At 38.8% G+C, this 22520-nt stretch overlaps 1 pseudogene across 1 annotated transcript; it reads right to left on the bottom strand.

The window, feature by feature from the left end:
• Window positions 1-390: 390 nt before the first annotated feature.
• LOC308273156 (heterogeneous nuclear ribonucleoprotein A3-like) lies at window positions 391-20676 on the bottom strand (annotated as a pseudogene). Its single transcript has 2 exons — window positions 20562-20676; window positions 391-1479 (listed from the first exon to the last, which is right to left on the bottom strand). The product of its transcript is annotated as a heterogeneous nuclear ribonucleoprotein A3-like (transcript).
• Window positions 20677-22520: the final 1844 nt, after the last annotated feature.

Raw genomic sequence — 22520 nt, forward strand, 5'->3', positions numbered from 1 at the left:
ACAAATATTGAAAAGTTAAAAATTCCTTAATTTTTTATTCCTGGTACCACTACCACAATTTACAGGGCAATATACTTGATGTAATGAAAAGAAAAAGAAAAAGAAAAAGCTACAACAGATAAAAGACCTCAGGAATGTACATCTAATTAACACTATATTACATTAATCAATAGCTGCACTTTTTGCAAACTGTGGCTATGACAGTCCTGACCAAGAAGGGTTTCCTGTTTAAGCTGCATTATCTTTTCTGACTATAGATCATCGTTCCTTCTGTGGCAGATTTTTACAGTTCCTCTAATACATTTGGGACAACTGTCTCAAAGTAACCTGCAGCTTTCCTGACAACTCGCTCTCTCTCCTGCTAAGAACTGTAGCCCTTTTCTTCTGTTTTTAAAACCTTCTGCTACCATATCCACTTCCACCACCAGATCCATTACCACCACCATAGGGACTGCCAGAGCTTCTTCCACCAAAACTGCCCCCCTTCATGGGTCCATAATTTGATTGCTGTTGTCCACTGTAATTTCCAAAATCATTATAGTTCCCACCACCACCATAGTTACCACCACCAAAATTTCCTCCTTCATTGTAACCATTGTATTCTCCACCACCACCATGTCCACCACCCTGGTTTCCATATCCTGGTCCACTGCCACCATAGCCTCCTCGACTACTATAACCAGGACCACCACCATAGTTGCCACTATCACCTCCAAATCCATTATATCCACCATCGCCTCCTCCATAGCTACCTCTGCTGCCACCACCTCCACCACTATAACCTCCTCTTCCATCAAAGTTTCCACCACGGCCAAAATTACTTCCACCACCTCCAAAGTTTCCTCCATGACCCATAAAGTTTCCAGATCCACCTCCATGACCTCTTTGTGATCCAGCAGACTGCATCTCTTGTTTTTCACTTCACAATTATGCCCATTAATAGGGTGGTATTTCTGAACAACAATTTTTATCAACTGTATCATGATCATCAAAAGTTACAAATGCAAATCCTCTCTTTTTCCTACTCTGCCTTTTGTAACTTCTATGGTCTCAATTTTGCCATATTTTTTGAAGTAGTCTCTCAAATTATATTCTTCTGTATCTTCTTTAATACCACCAACAAAAATTTTCTTCAGTGTTAGTTGGGCACCAGGCTTCACTGAATCCTCTCTACAAACAGCTCTCTTTGGTTCCACTACACGCCCATCAACCTTGTGTGGCCGTGCACACATTGCCGCATCCACCTCTTCAACACAAGAGTAAGTCACAAAACCAAAACCCCTCGAACGTTTTGTTTGGGGGGGTCTCTCATTACCACACAATCTGTGAGGGTTCCCCATTTCTCAAAATGTTCTCGTAAACTATCATCTGTCGTTTCAAAGCTCAGACCACCAATAAACAGCTTCCTCAACTGCTCTGGTTCCTTTGGATCATGCCCCCCCCACCCACCTTGCCGCCGTGGCTGAGTGGTGGTTTTACCTCCATTTTTTTAACTGTGTCACATTTTAAAAACATTTTTAGCTTTACTATAAATTCTTTTAATAGCTTACTCCTAGGTGTGATATTTGTGAATTACCCAAGTCAGGCTCTGGAATTTTCTTTCTGTTCTTAGTGACTAGAGATTTTAATCTAAAAAAGAATCAGGAATTGAGATAATTATGATTTTTTGTCCTTTAATCTTTTGTTCTATTGAAATTAAGGATCAATTTTTCAAAATTGGAACCATCATCTATTCCTTAGTTTCTCCTAAGTGGTCATGGCATAATACTAGATTTAATTGTGAATGCTTTCGCATTCTGTATTATAGTGTTTCTTAGTGAGATAGTTATATAGTTGAGAAACTGTCCATCAATTTCTATGCTTTACAATAGTTTATGTAACATAAAATACCTTTCTTGGATATTTTGGCATAATATAATGCTAAGGGAGAAAAGTAATCTATAGACCATTTTATATATATGATTTGTTTTGAAAATATAAATATACATATGAGAAATCTGGAAGGATATTAAAGATTAATAAATACTATTTCCAAGGAGCTATGCTGTTGTGGTTTTTCTTTCTTGCTTTTTGCTAAACTATGCTTTTTAGCTTGTTTACAGTGCATGTGGCTATCTTGGAGAAAAATAGAGACACCAGATTATCTAAAGGCAGTAGCATTTAAACAGCATGTTAGTATAAATCAGTTATGCTGTGAATATGCTTCTAGACTTCTAAGCCAGTATAGCTTATATTGCTGATTTTATTTCTCTCTGTTAAACCCTCCTGATCCCAGGTAACACACATCCACTTACAGGGCCTAATACCTATCTCTGCTCACCTCTAACTTTTGATCTGTCTTATTCTTATCTGGTTATTCCATAGACTATTTGATGCTAATTTTTTGTATACTATACAATGGTTTCTGACTTTTGGGTATTTTTTTTTCCTGGAAGTACTGGGGATTGAACCCAGAGATATTCTACCTTTGAGATATCACCCAGTCCTATTTTTTATTTTGAAACAAGGACCCACTAAGTTACTGTACACTAGTCTTAAATCTCCTTTCTCAGCCTCCTCTTTTTCAGCCTCCCAAGTGCTAGGATTACAGGTGTGTGCCACCATGCCCAGTCTTGGGTACCTTTTGAGTGTGTGGTGTCACCTTTACCCTTGTTGCTCCACTCATATAAACACACACACCCACACTACCTCTCAGATGGGGTGGAGATGACACTCACTTTAGTAAAGAGAACATGATTAAAGGAGAATTTGGAGGTCTCCTGTCCTTAATCTTCTATTATACTATGTCCCAGATATCTCATTTGCTTCATCTAGAGAAAAGAAATAAGAAGAATCATGGGCACTGACTGATATTTATTTTTAGACTCAAAAGCCCAAAGGTGGTTTATTTAAGTGAATCTATTGACTAGGGATAAAATAGAGTTTTTATTTATAGTCTTCCCCAAGTTTTCTCTTCTGCTTTAGAGTTAGGGTTCTCAGCAGTTTCCCTAGTGACTTAGAAAAAATGCAAATACTGTCTATTTCAATAGTCTGAACCAGTTTTATCTCCAGTATACTGTAGCTTTAGGACTCATCCCTACTATAACATATCCTTTTCTTTACAGGCTTCAGATGATGCACTAAGACTGTTCTCAGAATTTTCACTGTGGCAGACCCACTATAACTTAAGCAATTTGTAGTCAAAATGGTGTTCTCTGGAAGGGATGCATTCCTGGGTGTGTGGGAAATAGTTTTCCTTCTGTCTAGCTATTGACATAAAGCCATTTTAGCCAGTCTCATGTCTAAGGGCCTGCCTCTGAAATCTACTACTATAGTAGTTTTGGTTTGGTGGTTAATCTCTTCTAGTTTCTTACCATAGTTTCAAAGTTTTTCCCACTTGAGGTATCTGCCTCCCCTAAGTGAGATTCCAAATAAAGGGACAACATGATACCCTAGTTAAGAACCTAGATTCTGGAATGAACTGCCTGGTTTTGGACTGGGCTTCATAACTTTAATATAATCATTCATTTTCTTTTTTTCTTTTTCTTTTCTTCCTTTTTTTTTTTCAGGTCTGGGGATGGAACCCAGGGGCATTCGACCTCCAAGCTACACACCATGGCCTATTTTTTATTCTTTGTTTTGAAACAGCGTCTTATTAAGTTGTGGAGGGTTTCAATAAGTAGCTGAGGCTGTTGGCGAACTGATATCCTCCAGTCTCAGCCTCCTGAATGCTGGGATTACAAGCATGTGCCCCCACGCTTGGCTAATCCTCCATTTTTAAATGAATCTTTTTTCACTTCTTTTTCCCATTCTGAGAATTTTAGAAATAATAGTAATACTTCAAGATGCTTTGGGAATTGTAATTGAAAAAATAAATGTAAAACCCTTAGTGCAGTGTCTGGCGGTGGTGATTTCTCAGTCAGTGTTCTGTATTATTATGTTTAGAAAGGAGTCCAGGGCACAGTCCAGGCTGTTTCCTGTAGCTCCTGTCTGTGTAGTTCACTTCCCACCCTTATTGCTTTTGTTGCCCAAACACCTTCTCTTTGCCCATTGTGCCATTCCATTCCTGGTGCACAGGGTCATGGTTTTGCCTCTCCTGACCATCTGAGGTAGTTTTAACAACTATGCATATGCCACAAATAAAACATTCTGCCCTCATAGTTCTGAACCCGCTCATTTTCAATTATCCTCTCTTTCCAGCCCTGCCATCTCCCTCATAGCTATGGTCCAGCCCTCCTCACAGACTGGAGCTCTGTCACTTCCTACATTGGTATTGACATCCTCTAATATGTCCTTTCCTCAAACTTTCTTAAGTGTCCTCCCTTCCACAGTATTAGTCTAAGGCCATAGACTCCATGTTTGACCCAGCTGTGACCCCACAGTTACTAGAATTTCCCCACTGTGCCCAAGAAAATTGTTTAGAGTTTGCTTCCCATTTTTCACCAGCCTTTAAATACTTTTCATAAAGAAAGTTTGCATGGTAGTTTGAACTTTTGTTACAGCTCTTCCCTAGTTTTTCAGGGGTTTAAAGTAACATCAGTGGAGGGTATTATTTTAAATGTAGCAAGGATAGACCAGCATCCTGCTTACCCTTGGAACACCAAGCCCCACACCAGAAATAACAATCCCCTTATGCACAGGACAATCAGAGGATTTAGACAATAACAATGGGCCTCCCCCCCTACCCTCAGCCACCATGTGTGGCTTTCACCTTTAAAAACCCCTTGTAAGTTCAACTTGTCATTGCAGCTCTGGACTGAGTGTCAGACTGTGTCCCTAGCCTGGCTAGTCTGTTTTTTCCTTGGTTGAATAAACTGATCATCTGAGTTAAATTGGTGCACTCTTTCTCTGTTCCTGCAACATTGGCCTGGGCACAACATTTTGGGGGCTCATCTGGTATCAGAGAAAGAGCCCCCAGCTTGGAATCAGTTTACCTGGGAATGTTTGGTGAGTACCATTTCTTTTTTTTGGCCTCACCATTGGTTTCCTGAAGTCCAGACAATTTGAGGCTCATAGAGAACAGGTGGAAGTGCTATTGCTCTCTGAGCCAGTGGAATTGGGAGGATGCTCAGACTCCATCACTGGCCATTGGGCTGTTCACATATGGCCCTTTGGATCTGGTCAGGACCCTCCTCCAGGAGTCCTTGGCAGTGTCCTTTTTATCTCAGCTGACACTCCTTCTCTGTCTGTTCATTGTCAGTGTCATTATCTGTTTCCTTTCCTTTTTTCTTTCCTCTTCCATTATTGGCAAGTCTCAGTCTCATCTGTTCTTGTCGCCTATTGATTTACTCAGTGATCATTTTGCAGATTTCCAACAAGTGGCTGCTCTTTCTGGAGACACTGTGAGCCTTGAAAACTTTTGTAAATACTGTTCTCAGGAATGGCCCACTTTTGATACAAGTTGGCCTCCTGAGGGCTCTTTTGACCCCTGTCTTATTTTTAGGGCCCACAATATTATCTCTGGCCATCCCGGACATCTTGACCAGGTTCCCTATGTCATGATTTGGAACAACTTATTAGTGAGCTGCCCAAGTGGCTCAAGTCATTTTTTACCTTCCTGTTCTCTGTGCTTCCCAGCCCAACCTCTTCAGTTCCAGACCCTCATTGGCAACAGTCTCTCTCTGCCACCCTCCTGTGGTGACAGCCCCCCCATCTCCATCACCACCTCCTGTGGCAGTGATCCCTCTCCTAATTCTACCATAGTCCCCGTCATACTCTCTCTGGCCTCCCCTATTTGTCTTCATCTCCTGAAACCTCTAGAAGCTCTCACCCTGTGACTCAAGCCCTTCCCCTTCAAATTAGAGGGCTCCCAGATAAAGAAAGTAGAGTTTTTATGGTATATCAGCCTTTTCTAGACTTGTGACTTGTATAACTGGACAGAGGAGAGAGACTGCATCAAGAGGGAAGCAAGAAGCGGGTTCATGAGGACAACGGGAGGTATATGGAGAACCCTCTCCAAATCGAGCACGCCATTCTCTCTTCCTGGCCCCAGTAGGATTATAACACAACTGAAGGTAAGGAGGTGCTAAATATTGCCAGCTTCTACTAGGGGTTCTCCAGGGAGCCACAAGGTACCCCACAAATTTGTCTAAAGTCAGATTGGGCAGGGTAAAAACAAATCTCCAGCCGTGTTCCTTGAGCACCTCTTAGAGGCTTATAGGACATACACTCTTGTTTATCTGGAGGCAGCCAAAAACCAGCGAGCCATCAACTTCGCCTTCCTTAGCCAGGCAGCTCCGGACATCAAAAATAAATAAATTAATTAATTAATTAATTAAATAAAAAAATAAAAAAGAGAAGATTGATGGCTTTGAAGGTAAAAATCTGTCTGAATTGGTATCCCCACCTGCCTTGGAGCGACTAGGGGACTATTAGCCACCCTAGCAACTCTGGGCTACAAAGTATCAGCCAAAACAGCCTAGATATGCTCCCCAGATGTGGCTTATCTGAGATATATCCTTTGGGATGGGAAGAGATGGCTATTATCTGCCAGAAAACAAAGTATCCTCAGTATACTCTCCCCCACTAGCTGGTGAGGGTTGAGGGAATTCTTGGGCTCAGCCAGATTTTGTAGACTCTGGGTACTGGGTTTTGCTGAGATAGCCCAGTCATTATATGAGGGCACAAGGGGCACAGAGGAAAACTTTACCTGGACAGAAGAGCAGGAACAGGGCTTTTTAAGCATTAAAAAGGCACTTTTAGAGGCACCAGCCTTGGCCCTTCCAGAAATCTATGACTGACTCAACAGTTTGGGTCTTAGAAGAGACCTGTAGCCTATTTATATAAAAAACAAAACAAAACAAAACAAAAAAACAAAAATAAGCTTGATCTGGTGGCAGCAGGATGACCGGCATGCCTGCAAATCATTGCTGAGACACACTCCTGGTAAAAGATGATGATAAGCTTACCCTGGGATACCTATTTACTGTCACAACTCCCCACTCTGTGGAGAAGGTCCTTCAAAATCCCTCAGACAGGTGGCTGACCCTATTGCCAAACCCAGACTTGGATGCCATTCATAACTGTATCTAAGTCCTTCAGCAAGTCCAATGAACAAGACCAGACCTACAGTCCATGGCCAGACCCAGACCTGACTCTATTCATGGACCCTGTGGGCAGAACCCTACCCCCACCCCAAACCTCTGCCCAGAAGGCTAAACTTATTGTGTTAACTCAAACCTTACAGTTAGGGGAAAAAAAAAAAAAGCCAGGCATGGTGGCGCATACTTGTAATCCCAACATTCGGGAGGCTGAGATTGGAGAATCGTGGTTTGTGGACAGCCTCAGCTACTTAGTGAGGCCCTCCGCAACTCAGTGAAACCCGATTTCAAAAATAAAGAATAAAAAATAGGGCAGGGTGTGTAACTCGGAGGTCAAATGCCCCTGGGTTCCATCTACAGACTTGCAAAAAAAAAAAAAGTAAAAAGAAAAAAATAAGAATTCTGGACCTCCTGTCAGCTCTGTGGCTCCCTGACTGGAAGCCTAGAGCAACAGAAAGGCTGACAAAGAGAGGCACGAGAAAGATCTTGGTGGCATTGACATCTAGGGTGTTGCTGGAAAAGCCTGATTACAGCAAATTAGACCTAGAGTAAAAATTATCCTGCCCCAGCATTTAAAAAGGATATGGATCCAGCACCTAAATTAAGGCATGCACCTGGGAGAACATTAAATGGCTGATTTGTTAACTGTCACCTACCGGATTCAAGGACTCAAAACGTTACTTTCTGACATGGTCTCTCAGTGTATGCCAAGCTACCAATCCAATCAGGTCTCAAGGACTGGTGAGAAAAAGGGAGAGAGGTACCTTGGCTGGAATCCATTGGGAGGTGGATTTCACAGAAGTCAAACCAGGTCAGTACAGGTATCTTGTAGACACCTTTTCAGGATAGACTGAAGACTGGGTATGGGCTATCCCTAGTATTAGGCTTGGACAACAGCCCAGCTTTCACTTCTCAGGTAAGCCAGCTTTTGTCTAAAGTTTTGGGGATAAATTGGAAACTTCATTATGCATACCATCCCCAAAGTTTAGGGCAGGCAGAAAAAATGAATCAGACCCTTAAAAAGACCCTAACTAAATTAACCTTAGAAGCTGGTGAAGACTGGATGGCCCTCCTCCTATTTGCCCTACTTAGGGCCAGCCCTAAATCTTGTATGGGACACCCCTACCCCTCATTCCTCAGCTATCTTCCCCCTTGTTTGTCAGGTTCACAGGTTCCCACCCTTTAAGCCCCATGGATATAAGTTCAGAGACCCACTGTGAGTCTAAAAACATCACAAAGAAACCTTGGGCGCCCATTGGAGGGGCCACTTTCTTATTGTCTTGACAACTCTCAGAGCAGTTAAAGTAGCCAGAGTCCAACCATGGATACACCATTCTCACCTAAAACCCTCACCAGAAGCTGATGACCAATGGTGTGTGTACCAGGACCTAGATGATCCTCTCAAGATTTGCCTCCAATGCGCCAACTCAGACCAGAACAATGTAGCAAGAATAGACCAACATCCTGCTTACCCTATGGTTAACATCCTGGAATACTGAGTCCTACACTAGAAATAACACCCCCCCACACACAGGCCAATCAGAGGACTTAGACAATAACAATGGGCCTCCCCCCTACCCTCAGCCACTTGTGCCTGGCTTTTGCCTTTATAAACTCCTTGTGCTGGGCGTGGTGGTGCCAGGAGGTGCTTGGGAGGCAAATACAGGAGGATCACGCAGGTTCGAAGCCAGCCTTGCTGGCTTAAGATACCCTGTTTCCAAATTAAAAAATGTAAAATAGGTCTGGGAGTGTAGCCCAGAAAAGAGTTTCCAGGAACCCCAGTACCACCAAAAAAAAAAAAAAAAAAAAACAACAAAAACAAAACAAAACAAAACAAACAAACAAAAACCCTTTTAAATTCAGCTTGTCTTCACAGCTCTGGATTGCTGCACTGTGTCCCTAGCCTGGTTAGTCTGTTTTTTCCTTTGTTGAATAAACTGATATTCCGAGTTAGGTTGGTGCACTCTTTCTCTGTTCCTGCGACATCAGCCTGGGTACAACACTAGGACCTCATCACATCCTTTCTAATCCTGTGCTGTATTATTTTACAGCATGAGCTTCTCCTGTTGTTCTGCTTCCACATTCATGATTTTACGATCTCTCATTGTAACACTGCCCTTGTCCATCTCTTCTTCCTTTGCACCCACTTCCAAAAATGCTAGCTCTTGGATAAATCTAACCTCAGTCCTCAGTAATTAGAAGCGGTGGGAAGCAGGGATAACTAAGTTGAGGAGAGAAAACCAAAAGTCTCTGCTTAAGAAGAGCATTCCAGATGATCTTGGTATAGAATTTTCAGTATATATGTATATAGCTACAGAATTGTCAATATCTACATCTGTATATTTATACAAAATTTCTTCATTCATGTATTCAGGAACACCCAAGTTTTGCTTTCTTGCTGAAATTTAAGCAAAAGAGTTTATTTTTAAAATGTGGCTACATGGGCCATTTTCTACTTCTGAAAATGGACTGTTCTGGCCCCTTTCTCTGGAATGTAACCTTTTATCAACTGGTCTTTTAAGAACTGTATCCCCACTTCCCTAAATAACCCCCTTATATTCCCCTAAAAGACATGGCTATGTGAGGGAAGCCATACAGAACTGACTTCATATAGAAAGTTGTACAGTTTAAATAATATTATGGTAATATGTTAGAGGTATTACTACCAATCTCACTGACTCTTGTGGGGAGGGAGAAGGAGAATTAGGTGGAATGTGGAGAGAAATACACAAAGTGGTGTGTGTATGTATGATTTTAACACATTGAATCTCATTGTGATGTATAATTGTAATGCACCAATAAAATAATAAAATTAATTTGTTAAAATGTGTGCAGTTATATCTTTCATAGAATTATTATTTTTCTTTGTTTAGCTCATTTAAATAGAGAACTGCTGAACTAGTATTTGAGCAGTACTAATACTATTATACATATATCTAACATGAGCGCCTTAAGGTTGCTGACTCATGGTACTACTCAGAACGGAATTTGAATCTTGGAAAATTATAAAATATGATGCATAATTTTCTAATCTTCTTGGAATAAAATTTAAAAATGTAAGTATTATAAGACTAGACTTCAAAAGACCTTATTGCAACATAGTAGTATTTACCAATTATGGGGGAGTGAAGGGTTTCTATCATATTTTCAGAATCATCTTGTATCTTAGGTCCTTTTCAAATATTTCAAAAAGACATTTGAAAATGCAGTGGTTGAGTGTGTGTACATGTACAGCTAATATTAAGAAAGAAGTCAAACTGCTCTTTATGGGAGAAAAAAATAATAACATAAACAAATACAGAGCAACAAATAATATTTATGCCCATTATATGGCAAGTCCAATATTCTTACTATACTTTTAAAGGAACTAGTTCCAGTTTCTTTTTTTTCTTAAGACTTAAGCTCTTCCTCTTCATACAAGCTTGTTTTGTAAACTCCAGTCATGATTTTTTGAAGAAACAACTCTTCACACTCTGGGGATAAATGCTTTGCTGTTCTCAGTTGTGGAATGAAGGCAGCTCAGTGGGAGAGCTGTGTTTCACAGAGCTTGAACCAGTCCACCTGCTCTTGTCAAAAGCTTTCATTATCCAGGAAATTTATCTTTGGCACTTTTATTTCAAAGCCAAATTACCCCTTCTGCTCACTTAATAAATGAAAAGGTGGAAACCATCTTCTTTGCCAGATTTTTTCTAATATGAACATGATTATTTTATTACTTTTTACAAGAATTTGATTTGTGATGGTACTACCATTGCAAATAAAGAGAATGAGAGAGGTGGGTTTAGGGGGAAAAGAAAAAGAAGAAATGATTGTACAAGAAGGACCTGTTTGCAGGATAGCATCTACTGTGATAACATCCTGCTCAGAGCTGTAGGGAGCATGGAAGATGCTTCTCTGCCTTCTGGGGAACATGCTCATCTTTTGTGGCCATCACATATAGGTGGTCAATAAAGAACATGCCTCCAGTGATTCTTATTTTATTTATCCTTTCATTTATCTCCCATACAGTCTCCTATAGTTTATAATACTCAGTCATTCCTGTGCACAAATAGGAATGTAGAATATTAGAAAGAGTAGGGATCTTAGAGCCACCCATACTTCCAATTTTATGTATGTAGTTGGTTCTCCATATTTGAGTGTTCTGTTCCACAGAATTAGCTAATGACGGACCATTATTATTAAAAAAAAACCACATCAGCACTGAACATGAACCAGATTGTAATTATTTCCTAAAAAATAGGGTATTAACTTTTACAAAGCATTTAGGTTATATTAGGTATTATAGGTAATCTTTAGAATACTAAAACTATATAGGATCTGAGCATGGTGGCACAAAACTATAATCTCAGTACTTGGGAGGCTGAGACAGGAAGATAGCAGATTCAAGGCCAGCCTCAGCAACTGCACAAGACTACTAGCCTTGTTTCAAAATTGAAAAAAAATTAAAAGGTTGGGGTATATCTCAGAAGTAGAATGCCCCTGGGTTCAATTTTTAGTACAATAATAAGTAAATAAATAAATAAATGTGTGCAGAGATGTGCAAAGTATACCATTTCATATAAGAAACTTGCACAACTGTGGATTTGGGTATCTGTGAAGATCCTGGAACCAACATCCCATGGATATACAAGGAAACTGTATACACACAAGAGAATCGAGGCTCAGGTATGGGAAACTCCAGGAACAGAGTTGTTGACATTGCTGAATAGAACTAAAGATTCTTTACTTTATCTTTTTATTTTTTAATATTTTTATTGGCTCATTATAGTGTCACATCATAATGTGGTTCATTGGACAGTGACATAAATGCACACAGCACTTGGGCTTTTCCTGGCTCTCTCCCCACTCTCTTCCCACTTTCCCCTTCCCCAAACAGGATATTGAGATTGATGTTGGTATTCTCAGTACGTACATAATGTCAGTGGATGTGATTCCTTCATTGATTCTTTCTCTCCCCTGCCATCCCCTATACCACTTCCTTGGCTCCACTGCAGTTTTTCCTCCATTATCTGAGGTCCCTCTGGAATCCTGATTACTCCCTAGCTTCCACATATGACAGGAAACATATGGCCCTTCACTTTCTGTGACTTGATCTTAATAAATTTTTTGATGGAACATAAAATAGCAAGAAATTATGAGGTGAAATTATTTAAATATTTAAAATTATTAAAAAAATATATATGATTCTTCTTCAATATCAGAGTGAATAAGCTACAGCCCATGGGCCTTATCTGACCTTCTAGATATGCTTTATGGTTTCATTAGATCATAACCATACTCATTGAGTTCTGTATTGTCTATGGTCACTGTCATATGACAGTGGCAGAACTGAGTAATTGTGACAGAGAATGTATACACTCAAAGTAAAAAACAATTGACATCTGTTCTTTTATGGAAAAAAAAGTTGGCTGATCCCTAACCTAGCATATTAATTTCACAAAACCAGAGAATATCACTGTGCCCAGTGCAGTGATTTTTTTTATGAGTCTTCAAAAATTTCACAAATGAGACAACCACAAATATCCAAATAAAATTGTAGTGGGGAGACAGATGGATAAACAATGTAAAAGTGATCTAGGTGAAGAGGTAGGTTTGGAAGTCTATCAGGACTCTACAGTTTGAATTAACTTCTGTCCAAGAGTGGTGTTTGTGCAGACTGAAGACAAGGTTGGGGACTCCCATTGAACTCATTTTGCCTCTGCCATTGGTGATGGTTCTTAGTGTTGTTTGCCATATATTCTAATTCTTATAATTTGGGGAAAGTCCATGTAACTAGTTCTAGAAAAAATGTTAACAGCAATTCAGGCCAGAGGACCTGCTGTGATTCCAATAAACTGGACTCAGTCATTCACCTACATCAAAAATAAGAGAAAATAATGTGAAAAGAAAAATGAATTTAATTAGTTTGGCCCAAACTGGAAGGGCAGCTAAACTGACCCTGCAAGTCCTATGGTACTGTTGTAATTTGAAGGAAAGAGAGCCAGGAAATATACATATGTAGATTTAGCCAGACCATGTTAGACAGAGATAGGTTACAATTCTGTTTCTTTAGTGCCCACCCAAGCCAAGGGGGTCAGCTTTTCAGTTTCTATTCTCAGCATGAAGAAGTTGAGGTGGACAAGTATTGGTTAACAGAAATTGGGGAGGAAAAAATTGTTGGCTTATAATTTTAAAGGGACTCTGTTACATGAGTGACATATGTCACTTTCAAGCGCAGCAGTTAATTTGTAAGAGAGGGCCCTCTGGAGTTCTGTTTCCTCTAGCCACTGTTACTGCCAGTGCTCCCAATAGTAGCTGATCCATCTGCCTGGGATCCTCATGCCATCATTGGTATGTGGAACGGAAGACCCAGCAGACCCTCAATGACATGTACTGAGAGCCAGAAATAAGTCATTGGTTGTGTTTAACTCTGAGATAACATAGCCTATCCTGAAAAACACACTTTCCCACCTTGGGTTTATAAGCTGAACTCCCCCAAATTCTCTTAAATTCCAATTTTATTTGATTTTTCTTATTTGAATTATATTTCTATCCTTTCCACTCACTGAAATTGTAACCCTTTTAAAGAAACCCAGCTTGAAAGACTGCCATCTTCTACAAAACATTCCTTGACTTATATGTATAAGCCTGGTCAAAACTGGTCCTTTCTCTGAGTTCCTGATATCTCATTTACCTCTGCTATTCTCTCTTACCTATTGCCTTTTATTCTAATTTTTCAAGGGAGAATGTGCTATCTCCCCATCTCCACATCCCCTGAATCCATCTAAAATCATGCTTATTGTAAATTGAATCCCTCAAAGCACTTCTTATTGAATGGAGTGGATAAGTCACAGCCTTGCTTCATTTACTCATCTAGTCTCTGAATGAGTCTCTACTACATGTATGAAAGAGGCTAGCTAGTTGTTTCCTTTTCCCCCGTGTGCACAAACTAGGCTGCTTTCCAGGTTTCACATTATGCATGGTTGTGTGATTGAGTTCTTGTAAAAAAAATTGTGTATAGAGATTTTGAGTAAGTTCTCTCTTGGTATGCAAAATTCTCCTGTTTTGACACCACTTTCTTTGTGAATTTTCAGGGCCTGCTTAGGATCAACATGGTGATGACAACACCTGAGAAGTTATGTAGAGCAGAGCCTCCCATCCCTTCCCTTTAGTCTACCATTTGCAATTTACCATGAAGGAGAAATAAAACTTTTACTGTGGTAAGCCATTGAGAATTAAGATTTAAATGTTATAGCTTCTAGCATTATTGGAAGTAAAAAAAGATAGCTGGGATTGAAGGATGGCAATTTTTAATATCATGATCAGAGAGTTTTCATCGAGAAGGTGATATCTGAGCAAACTTGGATATATGGAATAAGAATGGTCCAAGGTAAAGGGTTAGCAACTGCAGTGGGCCTAATGAGGAAGCATGCCTGGCATGGTCAAGGGATGGCAATCAGCTCAGTGTGATTAGAACAAACAATGGTAGATGAAGTTAAAGAGAAAGAATAATACTTAAGATATTCTAGGTCAACTAGTCTTGGACTTTATATGCCTCTTATGGTCTTTATTCAGCCCATTCTACATTTTCTGATTGCATTTGAATATCTTATATTAAAATAACTAATAAAAATGAGCTGTTCTTGTTGTAGTCTTCCACACCACAGATTTAAACTTCAAACTCTATTTTTTTCCTTTGCAGGTATTGCAAAATTCATGTGTCCCATGTAGGTTCAGAAGATAACATTTATATATTTTGCCATTACTTATAAATCAGGTCAAAGGCACAACTAAATCATAACTTTTTGCAAGAGGGAAGAACTTAAACTCACCTTGTACTTCATAAAAACTCATAGGATCTTAGTAATTGCTGTCATCTACCAATGTAATTGAAGGCCAGTCTGAGATTTCTTCAATACTTCATTCAACTCTAGAGTTTGTTCTAACAATTATTTTTTTCAGGTGAGTTTAAGGTCAAAATGATAACAGAATGCCTATTATTTCATTCTATAAACATAATTGGAGGAGGATCCAGGAGGCTTTCTAGACTTGGTTACTACTGTGTTCGTTTTCTGTCATTTTAACATCAATGACATAAGTTTACTTTCCTTCACTATAGTTGAAAATGACCAGTAGTAGAAAAATGAATGAGCAAATGCCACAAACAAAATTTACAAATAGAGAAAGTAAAATGCTCAGTATATATATGGAAAAGACTTAATGTGCACAGTGATGAAATTGTCCACATATATCCTTTAAGTTATTGATTTATTTAACTTAAATCATAATGGTCTTTTTGGATAAAGATACAGGAAAACATTCTCTCATATACATTAGTGGTGTCATATAAGCTAAAAGAAACATTGGAAAAAAGTTAGTAGTATATATCAAAGTCCTTAAAAGTGTACATACTTTCTCATTCTGCCCATAACATGATCTAGTTTAGAATAAATAAGAGCACTATGGCAATGAGCATAATCAGTGCCAGCATCTGGGTTACAAATTACCATTACTAATTTAAAGAAAGCAAGGCATATTGGAGAAATGATTGTTATACAACTGGGCAGGGAGAATATAAGATAAGGACACAGCCATACTACCCCTTACTGTTTTTCCAAAAGAATTAAAATTAGAATATAGTGATACATGCACACCCATGTTTATAGCAGCATAACTCATAATAGCCAAGTTATGAAACCAACCTAGGTGTCCCTCAATATATGAATGAATAACAAAAATGTGGTACATATACCTTAGCCATAAAGAATAACAAAATTGTGTCATTTGCAGAAAAATGGGTGGAACTAGACAATATTATGCTAAGTGAGATTAGTCAGTCTCAAAAATTCAAGGGTCATGTGTTTTCTCTCATATGTAGAAGCTAGAATGAAAATAGGAAACAAAAGGGACTTAAGTCAAAGAGAAAAAACAGTAGAATAGTGAAAAGGGATTGGGAGAGAGAAGAATGAGGGAAAATGAGGCATAAGGAAGGAAGGGAGCTTTTCAAATAAAGTTATGTCCATACATGAAAGTGTCAGTACCAATCTCAATAACATGTTATGTCCATGCATGAAGGTATCAGTACCAATCTCAATAACATTTATGGGAAAGTAGAAAGGAGGAATTAGGTGGAATATGAAGAGAAATTCACCAAGTAAAGTATACATGTATGTTTGTATCACTTTGAATCTTACTGTGATGTATAACTACAATGTATCAATACAATTGTTTTTTAAAAAGAAATCTATAGCATCCTGTATTGTTAGAAAGTAATAAACAAACAAAATGTAAGGGCCAAACTGCAAGAACTGGTCAAAGCCAGAACAATGATGAGCAAATAAACATTTCACTGGGTTACATCCCAAAGAATAAAATACATGTCATAAATCTCTACTATATCAATTATGTAATGGGGGAGAGAAAATCTTTTCCAGAATTCTAAGCAATCTATGTCCATACTATCTCTTTCAGCAGGTGGACCTTCGTTTCTCTCCATTTCAGTCTTGGTTGAATGTAATTACTTGCTTCCAAAGAATAAAATGTGGGGAAAAAATAATAGCTTTAGAATGGAGAAGTCTGGCAAAGGTCACTTTAACAAAACAGTAAAGGTTAACATTTCCTGTAGTAAGGGATAAGGATATCATGCACTCTGTATAGCACAATGAGATGGGTGGCTTACTTCTCTCTTCCAAAACATTCATCATCCTAATCCAATCATGAGAAAAATTAAAATCAGGGACATATGAAAAGATATCTGACAAATACCCACCAAAAACCCTTAGATTATTTTTCCAATACTGAGGATTGAACCCAGGGGAATTCTACCACCCAGCCCTATTTTTTATTCTTTACCTTTAAACAAAGTCTCACTTAGTAGCTGAGGCTGGCTGTGAACCTACCATCCTCCTGTTTTACCCTCCCAAGTACTGGGATTATAAGCATGCACTACTATGCCCGGCTAACATCAGGGTCATGTAACAAAAAAAGCCAAAGAGATTGTCACAGACCAGAGAGGACAAAGGAAATATAATCACCAAATGTAATATGGGATGCTGGTTTGGGTCCTGGATCATGAAAGGATACTAGTGGGAAGTTTGGTGAAATCTTGATAGCCTACTGTTTAGTTTTTTTTTTTTTTTTAATCCCATTTGATCAAGCAATATAACTTCTAGGTGCGTATCCTGTGTAAACCATTGTGTGTGCCAATGATTTTCAAATTTAAGCATAAGTGGAATCACTTGGAGAGATGGTTAGATTTCTGGCCCCATGCTTAGTGTTCTTATTTTGTGTGTGGGGAGGAAAGAAAGCTATGGCCTTTCTATCTGATTCTCAGGTGCTGCCATCACTTACCTGGTAACCTCACTTTGAGAAACAATGGCATATGACACCACTTACTAAAATAATGTTTATTGTTTTAATTAGCTCTTATAGTATACTATTTTTACTTTTTATATTTCTTATTGTTTACAAATGTTTTTATAATGTGAATGTGCTTTTCTAACAAAAATATGTTTATAAGAAAAAATGTAATTTTAAATTAAAAAGTCAGCTCTTTCTCATATAAGGTTTTGAATACATAGAAGAGATTTTTATATTTTTAAGAGAAGGTGGATGTACAGGAAATATTATTAGTGTCATTTTACAATTAATATTCAACTTACTAAGGTGAAAAATTAATAACATAGTAAGTTTTCCCTTAAGCTTTTACTTCAACCTAAAAATAACATTAATATTGTTATAAGATCAGAAACATTTAACAATAACTTCCCCATAAACTATGATTAATATTTTTTCTTTCCTAAATATTCTGCCTCATTTATAAACTTATCTAAGCTATCTTAAAATACTTTAAGCTTAGCTTATAACTTTTTTTTTTTTTTTTTGGTGGTACTGGGGTTCCTGGAAGCCCTTCTACCTCTGGGCTATACTCCCAGACCTATTTTTACATTTTTTTAAAAATTTGGAAACAGGGTCTCCTAAGCCAGCACACGTGGCTGGCTTTGAACCTGCATGATCCTCCTGTCTCTGCCTCCCAAGCACGGGGATTACAAGCGTGTGCCACCACGCTCGGCCAAGCTTATCACTTTAGTAGATTCTATTTTTACGTGTTTTAAATTCCTGTTCAATAAGCAAAACTTTTCCAGGTACTTTGAAATTAATTTTAAAAATAGCTTGTTAAGTCCACCAGGCTAGCAATCTAGAGACACATGTCCAGGTGAAGATTGGCAGCTTGGTTTTACTTATATGCCAGGGGAAACTTTTAGATTTTTTCTGACTGGGACATAGTCCTAGATAACAATGTTACTCTATTGTCAGCATAACAGCAAGTTTTAAGTAAACTTCAAACAGTGCCAGAGGAAAAGGGTAAATTCTGTTTTGTCCAGGTGACCGGGTACTCATCAAATCATTTAAAATCTTGATTCCAAAGCCTATTTCAGGTCTCCATAGCACTAATTTCTGGATTCACATAGTGCAAAACAAACTAAATACATCCCACTTTGTGTGTTTCAGCCTAAGTCAGCAAAACAGGTTTTAATTTCTCATTTAAGTGCTATGTTTAGGTTTTCATAGTTAACCTGTATTGTGAGTGTCATCTCATAGGGTTGAAGCTTTCAGATGCCAGATGGTGGTATGAGCACACAAGAGGAACATCTATTAAAACCCTTTAGATGGTCATAGATGCACATGGCATGGACCCATCTGAGTCTCCCATGCCAACTACATGTATGAATGTTACCCTAAAGCTGGGGCCCCCAACTTTGTCCCTGTTCAACTCGAAGCAGTTTATGACCAACTTGACATCCTTATTCCTTTGCTAAGAGGTACATTCATGTGGTAGAAATGAGGGGAAAATTAATGGAAATTGAGCTCATGTTAAATGTAAAATTGTAAAAGTCAAAATGTATTTTCTGTATATACCTTTGGCCTGACAGGTGTCAGAAAGTTACTAGACAGAGGGGGGAATGTACCAGTATTGGGAATGGCCTAGGAAGATTTGAGAAAGCTCTGATTATTAATAGATATATTTCAGAAATAATTGTGTCAAAATGACAGACCTGGAGAGAGAAACGCTTGGATTTGGTCAGGAAGCAAACAGCTATTGAAACTTAGATTGACTTAGCTAAAAGTAATTAGAAAGTCAATAGGAGAGATGAACTATGACTTTCTCTGTCTAAATACAGATCTACATGATTAGATAAGCTAGCTAAGATGGTAGGAGGGGTTGATCTTTGTGAAAGGAGATACCTTGCCACATCTTGCTGGGGGAGGAACCTTACAGGGACATTCACTACATCAGAATTACATAAACAAGATGGAGGGCATGAGTATAAAAAGTCCAGTCCACGTGCTGTATCTTGGGGTGGTGAATTGGCTTGGACCACCCCCTCATACCATTCTGGCATGGGGCTGTAACTATCTTCTGTATTCCTCTCTTTTTAATAAACTTCTTTAAGTTTTCAAAAAAAAAATAGAATATATGGTCTGATTAGATAGCCCTCTTTCCTTGTAAGAGTGTAAATCATTACCTCTCTGTGAAACAGTAAGCCTTTGAAGGACTGCATCCATTTCATACTCATTTTTGTCTCCCCGATGTAATCCTAGATTCTGGCACATAGAAAGTGTTCAGTGAAAGTTGGCGAGTGAGTAAGGCAAACATTATCTTATCCTTTCTCAGGGTCCTGGCTTTACTGGGAACCAGAATTTTGGGAGATTTACTGAGAATATTAATCTCATGAACGAGTTGGAATTTGGAGACAAATCCAGCCTGAGTACCTCATCAGAGGCACCAACTGTAATGGGAGTGCATGAGCAGTCTGCTGTGAAGAGAGAAAATACAACCATGACTCTTACCAGTGCTGGGAGAAGAGTCATCTGGCAGTCACAAATGGCTTCATTGTAATGTACTCAGTTTTCTAGTAACACTTTTCCATTCTTCTCAGGATAAAGATGAATTATCCCCTACAGGGGAAAGAATATAAATAGCTCCTTAAACACTTTCTTTAAGCAGTTCATTAAAAATTTTCCCTTTACTGACCCCATCATAGGCAGCTGTATCATTTGGTGATGTTTTTAAAATTTTATTCTATTTTTTGGTGTGTGTGTATGTGTGTAGTAGTAGGAGATGAACCCAGGGGATTTCTACCTGTAAGCTACACCCCTGCCTTATTTATTTCTTTATATTTATTTGTTTATAGCTTCACTAAGTTTATGAGGTGCCTTTGAACCTGCAATTTTTCTATCTCAGCTTTTTACATACTAACCACCCCAATTTCTCTTTGTACTGTACTAGTAATAGCCAGTACCTATATATAGTTCAACCTGTGGCAGGCACAGCTGTACCTGCAAGAACTTCTTCAAATCTCAGAGCAACCCTATGATGTAGATACTATTGTGTAAATCAGTTTATAAATGAGGTACATGATCTACAGAAGGATTAAATAACTTGTTCAAAGTCATACAGCTAGGAACTGTCATATCTCATATGTGTAATGTAGGAATTATGAGAACTCCTTCAAAATCTGTTAGAAAAATGCTGGAGAACACACTTCTTTTTCTACTCACTCTTGTAAGGAGGGTCAGACCATAACAAGATTTGCTTGGCTGAGGACAGGTATGTTCTGTGGTCATATTTGATTGTGAGGAAAGGAGCCTGAACACTGCTGACAGTTGCCAGCATCCTCCTTTATCAGAGACCTCTCAATCTCTCCTCTGAAGAATGTGAACAAATGATCCAAGACTCAAGTTTGATGGGCTGATAATATATTGGTCATCTCTGGGTATTAAATTAGCAGGCACCATGAAGAGCCATATGTCTTTAACAAAATCTGCTCAGATTGAGTGTATTTTAATGGGACTGAGCTTGCAAAGTAATTTAAAGAGAGAAAGAAGGGTGGAAGGTTCCAAGCAAAAGCAACTCCAGCACTAGTATCTTATTCTGGTGGCAGGACCAGCTCCCTAGTTCCTCAGAGGACCTGCCATCAGACTGGGAAGTGGGCTTTTTTGCTTATCTTGGTCCTGATAAAAGAAGACATGAGGCTATAGAATTTGACAGTATATTTTTCTGAAGTTATGGGTTCTTTTTTCTTTTAGAAAAATATGTCCTTTGAATCAAGAGTTTCATAGAGGTTTTCATCCTTAGAACTGAGGTAAGCCAGCATTAATCAAGAGAGTACAAAAATGGAATTGGATGTTAGAAAGCCCACCTTGGCTATATTAAGGAACTTGACTCAGGCCAACCTAGCTATACTTCATAGAAAGTCTACCAACACATTTTTATAGATATGTTATTAGGAATGTGATATGATTACACGGTCTGCCCAATACCAGCCTGATTCTACTGGACCTACTCTGCTATAAAACCCTGCTCCTTTCAACCTATCCTTTCTTTTTTGCATAAAAAATAACTGTTTTCAGCCAGCCATGGATAGACTTCGGTAATCCCAGTGCTTGGGGAGCCAAGACAAGAAGATTGCAGGTTTGAGAATAGCCTCAGCTGTTACAGATTGTGATAATATGGTGCAGTGTGGGATGATATGGTTTTGGGGAAACTGTTCCTGGGGACCCCTGTTAGAGTCTCAGACACAATTTCCCTCAAACCACAACAAAACCCAAAAACCAGAAAAACAGACAAACTGTGGGTTCTTGTCCTGAGCTAAGGGTAAGTATACATAGCTCAGACACTTGCTGAAGATTTAAAGAAGTTTATTAAAAAGATAGAAATACAGAAGATAGTTATACATTCTGGCATGGGGGGGTGGTCCAAGCCAATTCACCACCCCAAGATATGGCAGGTGGACTGGACTTTTTATACCCATGACCTCCATCTTGTTTATGTAATTCTGATGTAGTGAATGTCCCTGTAAGGTTCCTCCCCCAGCAAGGTGGGGCAAGATGTCTCCTTTCATGAAGGGGGAAGGTCAACACCCTGCTCCAACCTCCCTAGATTATAATGTAGATCTGTCTTTAGAAAGAGTAAGCCCTAGCTCTCCTGTCCTATTGACTTGATAATTACTTTTAGCTAAGTCAATTTAAGTTTCAATAACTGTTTGCTTCCTGACCTTTCTCTCTCCCAATCTTCCAAGCCTTTCTCTCTCCAGGTCTGTCATTTTGACACAATTATTTCTGAAATATATCTATTATTAGTCAGAGCTTTTTCAAATTTTCCTAAGCCATTCCCAATACTGGTACTTCAGCAACTTAGCAAGACCTTAAAAAAATAAGAAGGGCTGAGGGTGTAGCTCAGAGGTAGAATACCCCTTCATTCAATCCTCAGTATCACACACACACACACACACACACACACACACACACACACACACACACATACACTTGTTTTCTTAAAGTTATATTTGTTCTATTTCTGTTTAGGAAACTGTACCAGTACTGGGAATGGCCTAGGAAAATTTGAGAAAGCTATGATTATTAATGTATTTCAAAAATTGGGTGAGGGCAAATCTGTGCAAGGACTTGGTTTCTGCCTAAAAGCAGACAACTATTCCAATGTAAATTAACCTAGCTACA

This window comes from Muscardinus avellanarius (genome assembly GCF_963383645.1).
Source record: "Muscardinus avellanarius genome assembly, chromosome: 14".
In the NCBI taxonomy this organism is placed as follows: Eukaryota; Metazoa; Chordata; class Mammalia; order Rodentia; family Gliridae; genus Muscardinus; species Muscardinus avellanarius.